Raw genomic sequence first — 13083 nt, 5'->3', positions numbered from 1 at the left:
CATTTCTGTACAATGCAGTTCTTCAAAGCGGGAAACCAGGTCAACATTTCCTGCTGGGAGGGAAAGTTCTCTTTGGGGAGGGGGAGTGACTCCACTGTTGGCGTTTGGCTCAACGCGGCCTTCAAATCCTGTGAGAATGAAGAACCGTTTCACTTTTCAGTTCTGTGCATTGGAACATTTCTGCTTTGCTTGCTCTGTGGCGAGGAGTTCTGTGGTAAATGCAAACCCAAACCCCATTGGTCGGTTGCTGTATCTCAGTCATGTTTCCTATGTCCGCTAAACAGTCCTGCTTTTTCCGATCTCTCTCCAGGCCTTTCAGTCATTCTCCTACCACCTGTTTCTAGACCCCCATTCGCTTTCTACTCGGTCCTGTCTGAGAAGTGAACACAGCATTTCCCGGGAGGGCTCCTCATTCATGTCTCTCATTGTGTTCGAATGTTTTCAATCTTCTTTCCTAGCTCATTCTTTATTCACACTCATGTTTTGTTGGCTCTGCTTTACCCACCCCCACACACTGAGCAGATGTTTTCATTGAACTGTCTGTAACGATACCCAGGTCTTTCCTTTGAGTGGTTACATGTCATTTAGAGCCCATTCATCTGTATGAATTGTTCAGATTTATTCCTCCCAATGCACATCACCTTTTGCCAACTCTGAAACTCATCAGCCATGTCCTGGTGCTGTTCAATCCTTCTGGGGTGTTTCATGGCCTTCTGTAGCCTTAGCTAGTTTAAATAACACTGTGTCACCTATCAGAGGGGTAGCCGTGTTAGTCTGGATCTGTAAAAGCAGCAAAGAATCCTGTTTCAGAGTAGCAGCCGTGTTAGTCTGTATCCGCAAAAAAAACAGGAGTACTTGTGGCACCTTAAAGACTAACAAATTTATTGTAGCATGAGCTTTCGTGAGCTAAAGCTCGAGCTTTAGTTCATGAAAGCTCATGCTACAATAAATTTGTTAGTCTTTAAGGTGCCACAAGTACTCCTGTTTTTTTTAAAGAATCCTGTGGCACCTTATAGACTAACAGACGTTTTGCAGCATGAGCTTTCGTGGGTGAATACCCACTTCGTCGGATGCAAGACATGATGCACCTGGCATTTTTCACTGCTCACTCCCTGTCCCAGATCATTAATAAATATTGTTGCCTCTTTGGCCAAGCCATTAGCCAAAAGTCAGAGTCCTGAAGGGTTGTTTCTGTTAGGAGGAGACATTGGTGATATGAGACTGGTGTATTCTTGGCGTAATCCAGTCTGTTTACAAAGGACAGATCCAAAGCATATGTCTACACTGGAATCAAGAGGCCATGACTGCAGCTCATGTAGGCTTTTCCAAGACAACTTTGATAGCTTAGATCAGGAGTCAGCAACCTTTCAGAAGTGCTGTGCCGAGTCTTCATTTATTCACTCTAATTTAAGGTTTCACCTGCCAGTAATACATTTCAACATTTTTAGAAGGTCTCTTTCTATAAGTCGATAATATAGAACTAAACTATTGTTGTATGTAAAGTAAATAAGGTTTTTAAAATGTTTAAGCAGCTTCATTTAAAATTAAATTAAAATGCAGAGCCCCCCGGACCAGTGGCCAGGACCTGGGCAGTGTGAGTGCCGCTGAAAATCAGCTCGAGTGCCGCCTTCGAAACATGCGCCATAGGTTGCCTACCCTGGCTTAGATCAAAATTAGCTCAAGTAACAATAGCAGCATAGCCAAGATAGCAGGGGCAGTTGCATGGACTAGCCTCCCAAGTACATCCCCGCCAAGGATCTTAGATATTTACTTGAGTGGTTAGGCCATGCTATGTAGCCATGGGTGGTATGAAGGAACTGAGGGATAGTTGGCCAGGCTCCACCCTTTATGCCCTGAAGTTGATGGAGGACGAGAGGTAGGGTGATGAGAGGATATCTGGGCCACAGGCCTGGCCTCAGCAGACCAAAAAAATCTGATCTCAGAAGCATGGGACATGTGCACCAAGAATGGAATCCAGGTGGACAACAGATCTCAAAGAACCACAGTTACGGTCAAGCAAGTAACCATTCTTTGCCTAACTCACAAATCACCAAGTCTGCCACTCTGGCAGGCTCTGTGCCCAAGAAGCTCCACCTCTTTGCATCTTCTCACAGTCATGCTTACATTTCCATCTCCAGGCTTTTTGCTCCAACACACATAGGGTCACACAAGCCTGCCTCCAACCCCTATGTTTGCCACCAGGGAAACCCCTCAGTCCATGCAGCTTGGCCTCTCAGATTGTTTGCAGCTGGTTTTACAGCTACTTCGAAAGAGGCATAATTGATCCCTCTGGCAAACACGCATTAGCTTTAATGAGGTCTGTGATTGTCTTTGGATCCAAGCCCTCACACCCATAGCAGCTATTAGCACCTTTCAGCATAACAACAGATGAAACAACATTGCTCCTAATACAGAACCTTCCAGCCCCCTGCTGCTAACCTTTGGCCATGAGGAAAATCCACCATTTTATTTCCTATCTCCTAGCCAGTTTCTGCTCCAGGACAACACTTTGCCTCTCATCCCAGGACCATTCCGTTCTCTTACTTGCCTCTTGTGAGGGACTTTGTCAGAGACTCTCAAACGCAATATAAATCGCATCAGCCAGTTGTCCTTTATCCTCTGCTTTCATGATAAGCTCAAAGTCTTCTAACAGATCAGGGAGGTAAGAATTTCCGTTGCAGTGGCCATGCTATTGTCTCTCTTGTATCAAGTATCTGGAGTTAGTCTGTATCCACAAAAACAACGGGGAGTCCCGTGGTGTCTTAAAGACTAACAGATTTATTTGGGCATAAGGTGCCACTGGACTCCTCATTGTTGTCTTGTATCGTGATCCTTTAGGGGTCTTATAATTCTATTTCGAATTGTTTCCACCAATTTACGTGACAGCAGCCCATCAAAGCACATTGGGGCACTTTTAGTGCATGGCTGCAGGGTCAACGTGGCCACTTGGGGGCAGCAGGGCTCCGAGCCTGGGGCAGCTGACTTGGGCTTGCAGGGCTCAGACTGCCAGGCTACAAATAGCAGGGCAGACATTTGGGCTCGGGCTGGAGCCCAGGCTCTGTAACCTGGTCAGCAGGGAGGTTCCTGGAGCCTGGGTTTGTTTTTCCTTAGTTGTGGAAGGCTGGTGCACAGCAGGTTCACACCCCAGCTGGCCGCGCACTAAATCTCCGTACAGACAAGTTCTAATTACCAGGATCACCCCTCCAGCCTTTTCAACAGACAGAAACAGCACTTGCAGCCCTCCAGCCCTCTGCTATAGTAGCCAATGTTCTGTCTGGCCAGTGCCGATAGGGCCCCCATTACCCTAGTATGGGAGCACCTCCCAATTTCTTAATCATGTGCAATCTCTCATTAGCGTCAATTATCTGCTTATATGGCCCTCAGTGCTGTGCTATCTGAGCATCTCCTCCTCATTCATGGATTTTATCTCCCCCACCCCGCCGCCCCCATCCCTTTGAGGCCGGGAAGTGCTGTTCTACACATTAAACCAATGGGGACCTGCGGGGTAGGGTAGAGTTAGTGACCTGGCCGGCCACGGTCATGCCGGAGTCTGTAGCTCAGCCAGGAACCGAACCTGGGTTCAAACTGTTAACGCCATTGTCTTCCGCTGAATGTTCACTACCACCCCCTGCAGGAATCCTGGGGGTACTGCAGCCAGCAGGAGTATCTGCATTAGTGCAGCCATGCTGTTAGGGTGCTGGGCTGTTGATTCTCCCCCCTTCCCCCCGTTGAAGCTTGCAGCGCTCCCTTTTCGGGTAAGCATTTGGATGCCATCTTTGCAGCAGAGTTCCGGGAAAGGCTCCTTGCAGGAGGAGCACTGCCCTCTTCAGGACAATGGGGTGCGTTACTAATATCAATGGAATATAGGGGCCCCCGGAGTCCAAAATGTTCCAGCCACTCGCCAATAATCCACCGAGTTAAACAAGGCTTGGTGTACAGTGACCTGACACCACTGATTCTATGGCAGCTATGCCGGCAAACCCTTTCCACTCTAGACAAGGTCTTGGGATCGCTGCTTTGTCAAATGCTCCGTTGTCCCAGCAATTGAGGGGATTCACAGACAGCCTAGTTCTTACATACAAAGGAAGGGTCTGATCCTGCAGACACTTAAGAAGGTAACTTCACTCCCATGAGTAATCCCATTGAACTCAATGGGGTTGCTCCTGTAAGTAAATGTACTTCGCGTGCGTAAGCATTTGTAGGCTGTGTAGTGGGTTGAGTACCCACTCCTGCCCTGAGGGGTTTAAAAGCGGCTTGGCAGGGCTTGAGCTGCTGCTCTCAAAGCTGGGCTGATTGGGGAAGTAGCCGCAGCAGGGCCACACCCCAATCAGGCCACAGCTGGCCCCTATAAAAGGCTGTGAGCCAGGAGCCCAGTCACTCTCTCTCTGTTTCTAGAGGGAGAGGGGCCTGGCTGCAGGGAACTGAGACAAGGTACTTAGGGTGAAGCGGAGCTGGGGAAGCTCCAGTCTAGAAAGCCCCAGGCTGTGGCCTAGCACAGGGCAAAAGGGTACTGGGGGTTGCAGGGGGCAACCTAGGGGTAGGCCAAGGCAGCAGGTCCAAACCCCCTTTGCCTGTGATGAGTGCTGGCTACTGCAGTCTGCCCCAGCGAACAGGGGCTAGATAGAAACTGGGCAGTAGCCAACACTGAGGTGAAGTGGGGATAGTGGGGTGGGGGTTCCCCTGGGAGGAGGAAACCCAGTTAAAGGGGCACCGGGGTCCTGGGAGGGACATGGGGCCAGTAGCAAACAGGTGGATCACTGGCCTGCAGAGGGCGCTCCTGGGCTGGAAAGAGCTAATTCCCCAGAGTCACCAGCAGGAGGCGTTGCAGGGGTGAGTCTGACCCGTTACAGGCTGGAACCTGTAAACTTGCATTTTAAGTGTTCCCAATTAATATTACATGGCTAAAGCTAAGCACTTGGTTTTCAGCTCAGTTACAGACAATTGAATTGACTGCAGGACCCTGGATGATGCTTTGAATGGCAGAGCCAAACTTTATCAAAAGAAAAATGACAAGTTCAGCAAACAAGCCTACAGTTACCATTGGCACTGGGGTTACCATGATACACCAGTCCATTGTTCTGTGTGTGTATCTGTGGGTGATGCCCTGGCAACACCATGACCAGCCTTATTACCCTGTAACCTAACAGTTCCCTTTGGCTGTTAATTGGAGCTCTCCTAATTTAGCAAGGCCACTCATTTAATTCTCCATTATAATACTAACTCATCTTAAACCCACCCATTACCATATTCACATTTCAGCCACCTCTTTAGTGACTGTTTACATCACACACTATTTAAAGTAACATCTGTACAAGGCTCTCCCCATGCTGTCACTATAGGTAGCTGTCATAAACAGTTAGTTAAGGGTTAAGGTCCCTTTTACCTGTAAAGGGTTAACAAGCAGTACCTGATGAACACCTGACCAGAGGACCAATCAGGGACAAGATAATTTCAAATCTCTGTGGAGGGAAATTTTTTATTCTGTGTTTTTTTTGTTTGAGTTGAGTCTCTCTTTGGAGCTAAGGGAGTCCGGACACCTTTTTCAAGTCCTCCAAGATTTCTGCAGTATTGTTCATCTATTCAGGCTAGTAAGTGTTAAACAGGTGAACTAGTATTATAAGTTTATTTCTACATTTGCAATTGTGTGTTTTGCTCAAGGAATATCTTTATTTCTGTTGCTGTTACTTTGCTTTTACTGAGAAAGAAAGGGAGAGGGGGAAATCTCTCCAGGTTTATAAGTTAGACCCGTGTATTGTTCCATCCTGGTATTACAGAGATAGTGTACTTTCTTTTTGTTCTTTTAACAAACTTTTCTTTTTAGGACTTCATTGATTCTTCTCTTGTTTGCATTTTCAAGGGAAGGGGAGGGGGAGGGGAGTCCCTCTTTGTGTTGAGTCAAGGATTTGACTCGGTGTGTAATCTCTCCGGAGCAGGCTGGAGAGAGGGAACGGGGGGAGGGGAACTGGCTGTTTCTCTCTCTGGTGAGATTCAAGGGGTTTGAATCTGGGTCCCCCAGGGGAAGTTTGGGGGACAGGCAGTGTGTTACCCACTTTAAACTTAACTGGTGGCAGCAGAACTGGATCTAGACTAAGATTAGTTTAGAGGAGCCCATGCAGGTCCCCATCTTGGAACCCAAAAGCTCCAAGTGGGGGAGAAGACCTATGACAGTAGCATTTCAAAAAACATTCCACATCCTCAAACACTTACTACAAACCCTGTTAAAACCAGTTAGAACCAAAACGTGGCCCTAGTATAACCTGGGCCGTGTCCTTGCTAACGTCAGTTTTCCCATCTTACTGTCTCCAGCTCAGCTCTAACTTTTGCTCCCACTAACAAACAGTTTCCCATACTCCTCTTTTCTTAGTCGATCTTAGGTCAAACCCTAACATCTACTTATTTCTTAACCTAACACATTTTATAGGCTCCAAACCCCAACTGTATTTGTGTGTGTGTAGTAGGGTTGCCAGGTCTCCAGCTTTTGACCGGAACACCTGGCCGAAAAGGGACTCTGGTGGCTCCAGTCAGCACACCTGACCAGGCCTTTAAAAGTCCGATTGGCAGCACAGCAGGTCTAAGGCCTGCCTGGTTCTGCGCACCTCCTGGAAGCAGCGACATGTCCCTGCAGCCCGTAGGCACAAGGGTGGCCAGGAGACTCCACATGCTGCTCCTGCCCTGAGCGCCAGCTCCACAGCTCCCATTGGCTGGGAACCATGGCCAATGGGAGCTGTGGGGGCGGCGCCTTCAGGCAAGGGCAGGGTGTGGATCCTCCCTGGCCCTTAGGGGCTGCAGGGAAAAATCACCACTTCTGGGCGCCACCTCAGGTAAGCACTGCTCAGAGCCCGCCCCACTCCCTGAACCTCCTCCCCCTGCCCTGAAAACCCCTCCCACACCCCAACTCCCTCACAGAGCCCGCACCCCACACCTCCTCCCGTACCGCAACCCTCTGCCCAGCCCGGAGCCCCCTCCCACTCTCCAAACCCCTCATCCCCAGCCCCGCCCCAGAGCCCACAGCCCCAGCCGGAGCCCTCACCCCCTCCCACTGCCCTGCCCCAGCCTGGTGAAAATGAGTGAGCGAGCCAGGGTGGGAGAGAGCGAGCAACGGAAGGAAGAGGAGGGATGGAGTGACCGGGGGTGGGGCCTCAGAGAAGGTGTGGGGCAGGAGCGGGGCCTCAGGCAGGGGGGCCGGGCAAGGGTGTTCGGCTGTCTGCAGTCAGAAAGTTGGCAACCCTAGTTGTGTGTGAGAGAGATCCCCTTGCATTAAACATTTTTACTGGTTTTGACACGCTTGTTTTGTAACTTGACCTTTGTAACGTGCTACTACTTGGGGTTGAATTATTTGCTGTGACCATCTTGCTGGCCCAGTACAAGAGTACTCTGGATCTAGCATGTTCTTTCCGTTTTTGTGAGCACGTCTATCTGTATAGCCGGTGGAAGAAAACCATAACCCTATTTTTATTGTTGCTTAAAAGGGGAAATGTTTATTGCTGTAAACCATACATGTGTTTCTGAGTAGCAGCCGTGTTAGTCTGTATCCGCAAAAAGAACAGGAGGACTTGTGGCACCTTAGAGACTAACAGATTTATTGTAGCATAAGCTTTCATGGGCTATTTACGTTGCAGTTCCTTGGTCTGAAGAAGGGAGTCCCTCCCCCCTCTAGATGGCAGCAGAGCATCACTTGTCGTTGCACCTCTGCAGTGCTGCCTCAATGAACCAGGCTCCCCAAACTCATGAGATTTGGCTGAGCAACCATGATGTTTTAATTTGGCAACACTGGAAGAAGCCCAGTCATGGTCCCAGGGCCCCAGAGTGCTGAGTGCTGTTCAGACACACAACAAATGATCACCTCATCATTTTGCAGCTCTCCTCTTTGTAAGAACACTGCTGGGCTTACAGAATCATAGAATATCGGGGTTGGAAGGGGCCTCAGGAGGGATCTAGTCCAACCCCCTGCTCAAAGCAGGACCAATTCCCAACTAAATCATCCCAGCCAGGGCTTTGTCAAGCCGGGCCTTAAAAACCTCTAAGGAAGGAGATTCCACCACCTCCCTAGGGAACCCATTCCAGTGCTTCACCACCCTCCTAGTGAAAAAGTGTTTCCTTATATCCAACTTAAACCTCCCCCACTGCAACTTGAGACCACTGTTCCTTGTTCTGTCTTAGTTGATGCTATGTGACGTACTCCATCATCTGAGCCAGCTGGGCTCCAAGAGTTTAATAATTCTGAAGGGGATTTGTATAAAGCTTTCCAAAGGGGTTGGGGCGGGGGGGAGAACTCTGTAAGATTTAAAAGAACAGTCACCGGTATTGCGACGCACCCAGGAATCAGTTTGTTTAGTAACAACTTTATGTAACCTACATGTATGAAGAGTATCACAGATGCTATTCTCTGTCCCTGCTAGTAGATAGCTCTCTATATATAGACAAACCATATACCCTGAGACAGCATTTTTGTAATGGGAGGCGTGGGGAGAGGGCGAGGATGAGGATGAGTGGTGGGAATCGATGGTTACTTGCTTATGGAAATAACGTGGTGGGTTTGAGACCTTTCAATTCCCTGGGTTTGTACAAGTGGCGGGTATGGAGGTATTATATTATATCCCTTACCTGCGCAGGGCTCTGGGCCCACCACCAGACAAATAATACCTAGTTATAAAGGATGATTTGCAAATAGTTTATTTTAAAGTATGTTTATTTGTAGTGCTGCTCACCCAGAAAATGAGCAGCTAATTAGGGGCCAGCTGTGACAATGCTGGTTTCAATGGCTTGCCCAGCATCACACAGGGCCTCTGGGCCAGAGACAGGGACTGAATCTAGTTTTCCAGTGGAGCATTCACCTGTCTTACCCATGAGACCCCCATTTTTCTTCCCACAATCTCCTGCCTCATTCGCTGCACATCTGCCACTTTTTTGCAGCGACAGTCAGGGAGCCTACAAACAACAGCCTCTTTCACTACAGAGCCCTGAGTTCATCCATCCAGCCTGTGCATGGAATGGGGCAGGGGTCCTGTGGGGAAAAATGGTATGTGGTCATGTAATCAAAGATTATAGCATAATGCACAAGTGGGCAGAGTTAAGGTTATGCAATCTGCATGCTCTATACTGCAGCATTTGGTACTCTGGGTCATGGGAGGGGCCAGGGATGCTCAGGCGGTATTGTATATGCCTTGACCAATCACTGCACCACCTTGGATACAGGCTAGAGACTTGTGTTTCACCAGCAACTGAGAGGACCAGTCAGCTACTGGCCCAAGGGCTGGCAGCTGCTAGCTGGGGAGCTCCCCAGAGTGCTGGTTCGCTGCCAGGGTCTGAAGTGTTTGACAGGACTGAGAGACGCTGCCATTTCTCAAGCTCTGAAGAGTCCAGGTGACTCACGGTCACACTACGCCGGTCACACTGCAAAGAAGATCAGAAGGGAATGCGTTTTGACGTGTGAGCTCATGTACAGAAAATGTTACGTGGAAACCTTAGATGTGAATGTTTGAAACAGAACCAAAAGGGGGAGAATCGGTACAAGAAACACCAGTAGACTTACTGCCTAAAAGCTTTTGTTTACAGGTTATTCATAGGATTCCATATTTCATATTATTACAAGATGTTCTGTGAGCATTACGTGTTTCTTTTACTAAGAAAGTGGCTGCTGCTTCTCCATGAAATGACTGGGAACTATGACCCTCCATTTTACACACAGTAGCTCTGAAGTTTAACACTGTGTAATGCCTTCTGAAAAGACAGCAGTCTGGCCTATGCTTCAGCACAGAGTTAAGCTCTGAAGAACTCAGCACCTGCTATGGCCACGCTATAGAGACTGATCAATCATCTCTGAGAGCAGATCAGAGAGAAATGGGTCTGTATGTGTGTGTAACCCTTCTGCCCCTCTGAGTTGGCAGCAACAAGGGCCGGGTTCAGTATCCAGGGGTTCCGTTTCAATAACGCAATGCAAAACCGGCTCGAGCCCCCACCCAGTGACCTGGGACAATTACCTACCACCCCCCCTGGGCGCCTCCAGGAGGCAATACTTCCCCACTCGCAAGCACGAAGTCTGAGTGTAGCAAAATCCTTTTAATAAAGGAGGAACAAACCAGAAGCAAAACCCCCCTCCAAGTACATTTGGCACTGTCCTTAGGGTCTTAAGTCCAATCACCCCAAAGTCCAACAACCCAAAAGTCTCAGTCTCTGGTCAGTGCCACCCCAGAGTTCAAAAGTTTATCTGCAGAGTTCCCCCCCCCCCCCAGGTGGAAATGGGGGGAGGGGTCGCACACACAGGGTGCTAAGGGACACCTTACGTGGGCCAGGGCCGACTGCCCCGCTTCTCCGTGGCGTTCTGCTGCAGCCTTCACCAGGACTGGCTCCACACCACCAGCTGTGCTGCTCCTCCAGCAGACCCGTGAACCACGTCAGCCGTCCCCCACAAACCGCTCCACACTGCTCACTGTTCCATGGGCTGCTCCAACGTGCTGCAGACTGCTCCACTCTGCCAGCTGCTTGGTGATAGATCTTCAGGCTCTCCCACTACTTAACACAGCACTCAGTGATTTCCGCTCAGTAAGCTTAGTTCTTTTAGTGACTTCAGCTCTTAGTGATTTCAACTTGTAGTAGGAGAGCCCCAGTGCCACATGGCCCAATGTGAATTCAGGTCAGCAACCTCTAGATAGACTCCTAAAGGATTCAAAATTAGCTCTGCTCTTTAACAGTGGAGAGAGGAGGAAGTGCAATTGGTGTTCCAGGCCCTCAAAAGGGGCCCATACCATCAGGTACACACACCAGTCCCCACCCTCTCTCCCCTCACTGGGTTTTGGAACCCATGTCCCTTGGCTAGCAAGTACTATTTAATGTAGGTTGAGTCATTTCTGTCATAAAGCAGTCTCATAGTTCCTCATTCACATAATTAAGGTAACAGCCCCTTTTTTTCCTTCCTGCCCCAATAACAAAGAAATTGGGGATTCCACAGTGTGAAAATAACCATCCCATGCTGCTGTGTGTTATGCTAAGTGGAGTGGGTTTTCCAATGCAAATGCACATTCCTAAAATTCCTTTGCCCACTCCTCATAATGTACCACCAGATGTCAGGGTAGATCTCATCCTGACTCTGCTTACATGTGTGTGATAAAGTGTGTGATACACCTGGCTCCCTGCTTCCCAAAACCCAGGGCCGCCATCCCCTCCAGCTGCTTCTGCGCCCAGCCCACTCTAGGAGGAGAGACAGCGGCTCAGCGAAGCCATATGGGTGCCATGGGGCAACGCAAAGTGAGGGAAGCCCTTACACACACACACTGCTTGGCAGGTAACCCGGGCCCTGCCTTAGGACAACTGTGGTTCTGCCTCTGTCCTCCGCACTGGCAGAGAAAGAGTTAATGGAGCCAGGGCGCAATCAGTGCCCCTGGTTACCCCTTAAGGGGGGCCAGGGTTAGGGTTAGGCCCAGCTGAGGGCTGCCTGGGGGGAGTCCCAGGGGGGCGGAGGAAGGCCAGCTGGGCAGGAGAAGGGAGCTGGCCAGGCAAAGGGGTGGAGTGAGCTTGGAAAGGGCCAGACCCAGGGAGGCAGCCCGGGTGTGAGGTTCTGCCCAAAGAGCCGTGGGCCGCAGACCTGGGGAGCTGGCTCTGGAGCGGGCGTTGCTCTGCTCCGGAGCCGTACAGAACAGGGCCGAGCCTGGGGAGAGGAAAAGGCCCGGAGACAGGCTGAGGTGGCAGCAGATGTGAGCTTCGGAAGGTGGTGTGACAGGTCCCTGAGCCGGGGGGTGTACGGCCCGCTGGGCCCAGAGTCGGGCTGAAGACCTGGACTATTGTTTGGGGGACTCCCTGTTACCCGGGCCAGGGAGACTACAAGTGACCTGGCCGAGGGCAGAGTCATGAGGAGAAGCAGACCACCGCAGGGCCAGAGCAGCTGTGGGTGGGGGTGCTGGGGAGAGCCCCTGCTATGACACCCCCATCACAAGGGGCAGTGGGAGGGTGAAGAGGACGATCCCTTTGCTCCCCAGCACTGATGAAAGTTCAGGGCCCTCAGGGCTGTTCCAGGTGGGAGGAGAAACTGAGGCCGGAGGCGGGTACCTGTGGCACAATCTTTATTTACAAAGGAGGTACAAAGCCGTGTGTCCCAGAGCACAGGAGGCACCGAACAGCAGGACGCAGCTGCCGTGTTCCCAGCACCAGCGCTCTGACCCCAAACCTCTCCAGGCATCTCCCACGCACCGGTCCTGCAGGCCATGGCTGCTTTCTCCTGCTCGCCCTCTCCCTCCTTGCGTGCCTGGCTCCTCGTGCTGTCTGACCCTCTCCGCCCCCCATGACACGCTGGGGGAGAAAACACCCCTCCGCCCAGTGGTGCGCTGATCCCGGGGACTGTATCAGTTCACACCGTTCACGGGAAGGAAAGGTGGCTGTTAGCCTCAGCGGTTTCAGGGGTTATCCCAACGATCCCTTAAAGACTGTGGGGCCAGCTAAGTACCTGAGGTGGCTTTCTGTGCACAGCTCCCCGGGCAGGGCTCAGAGGGGCCCTCTAGCCCCAGGCTCTGGTTGGGATCCTGCCTCGGGGAGTCCCAAGCCCTCCCAGAGCAGAGGGGGAGATGCTCTTTTGGGGGTGTAGCGTACTCTCCCCTGGCTAAGGGTGCACCCGGCGTATGCTCTCCAGGCTGGCGTGGAAGGGGGATGGGGCCTGATCCCTCACCCTCCTGTGCTAAGACTCTGGCACAGCTGCACTAACAAGAAATGGGAACACGAGTCTCTGACATTAGCCCAGGGTCGATATCCCTGATGGCCAGTCTCGTGGTTACCCCTGTGGGGTGTCTTGTGCCCCCCAGGGGTGAGAACTGGTGCTGTGCGGACGTGCGAGAGGAACAGGAAGCTTCTTCAATACTGCAAACCCCAAGTGCTCAAAAATAATGAGTCAGGGCCCCTAAAATCATGCCTGGCCTAAAAGAAGCATGAGATTGCTTCACAAAACACACACGTGGGCTTCTTTTTATTTGTTTTCTGCTTTTTGAGCCTTTAGGATTTGCATTTTCAGCCATGGGAACTAGAAACTGACTTGCATTTTTTAAATGAAAGCTGAGATTCTCACATGATCACCTGACTCCAGGAGCTGGGGCTTGGAGA

Source organism: Mauremys mutica, chromosome 3 (genome assembly GCF_020497125.1).
Source record: "Mauremys mutica isolate MM-2020 ecotype Southern chromosome 3, ASM2049712v1, whole genome shotgun sequence".
Classification (NCBI taxonomy): Eukaryota; Metazoa; Chordata; order Testudines; family Geoemydidae; genus Mauremys; species Mauremys mutica.
The sequence above is the reverse complement of the archived record's forward strand: the minus strand, read 5'-3'. Positions refer to the sequence as shown.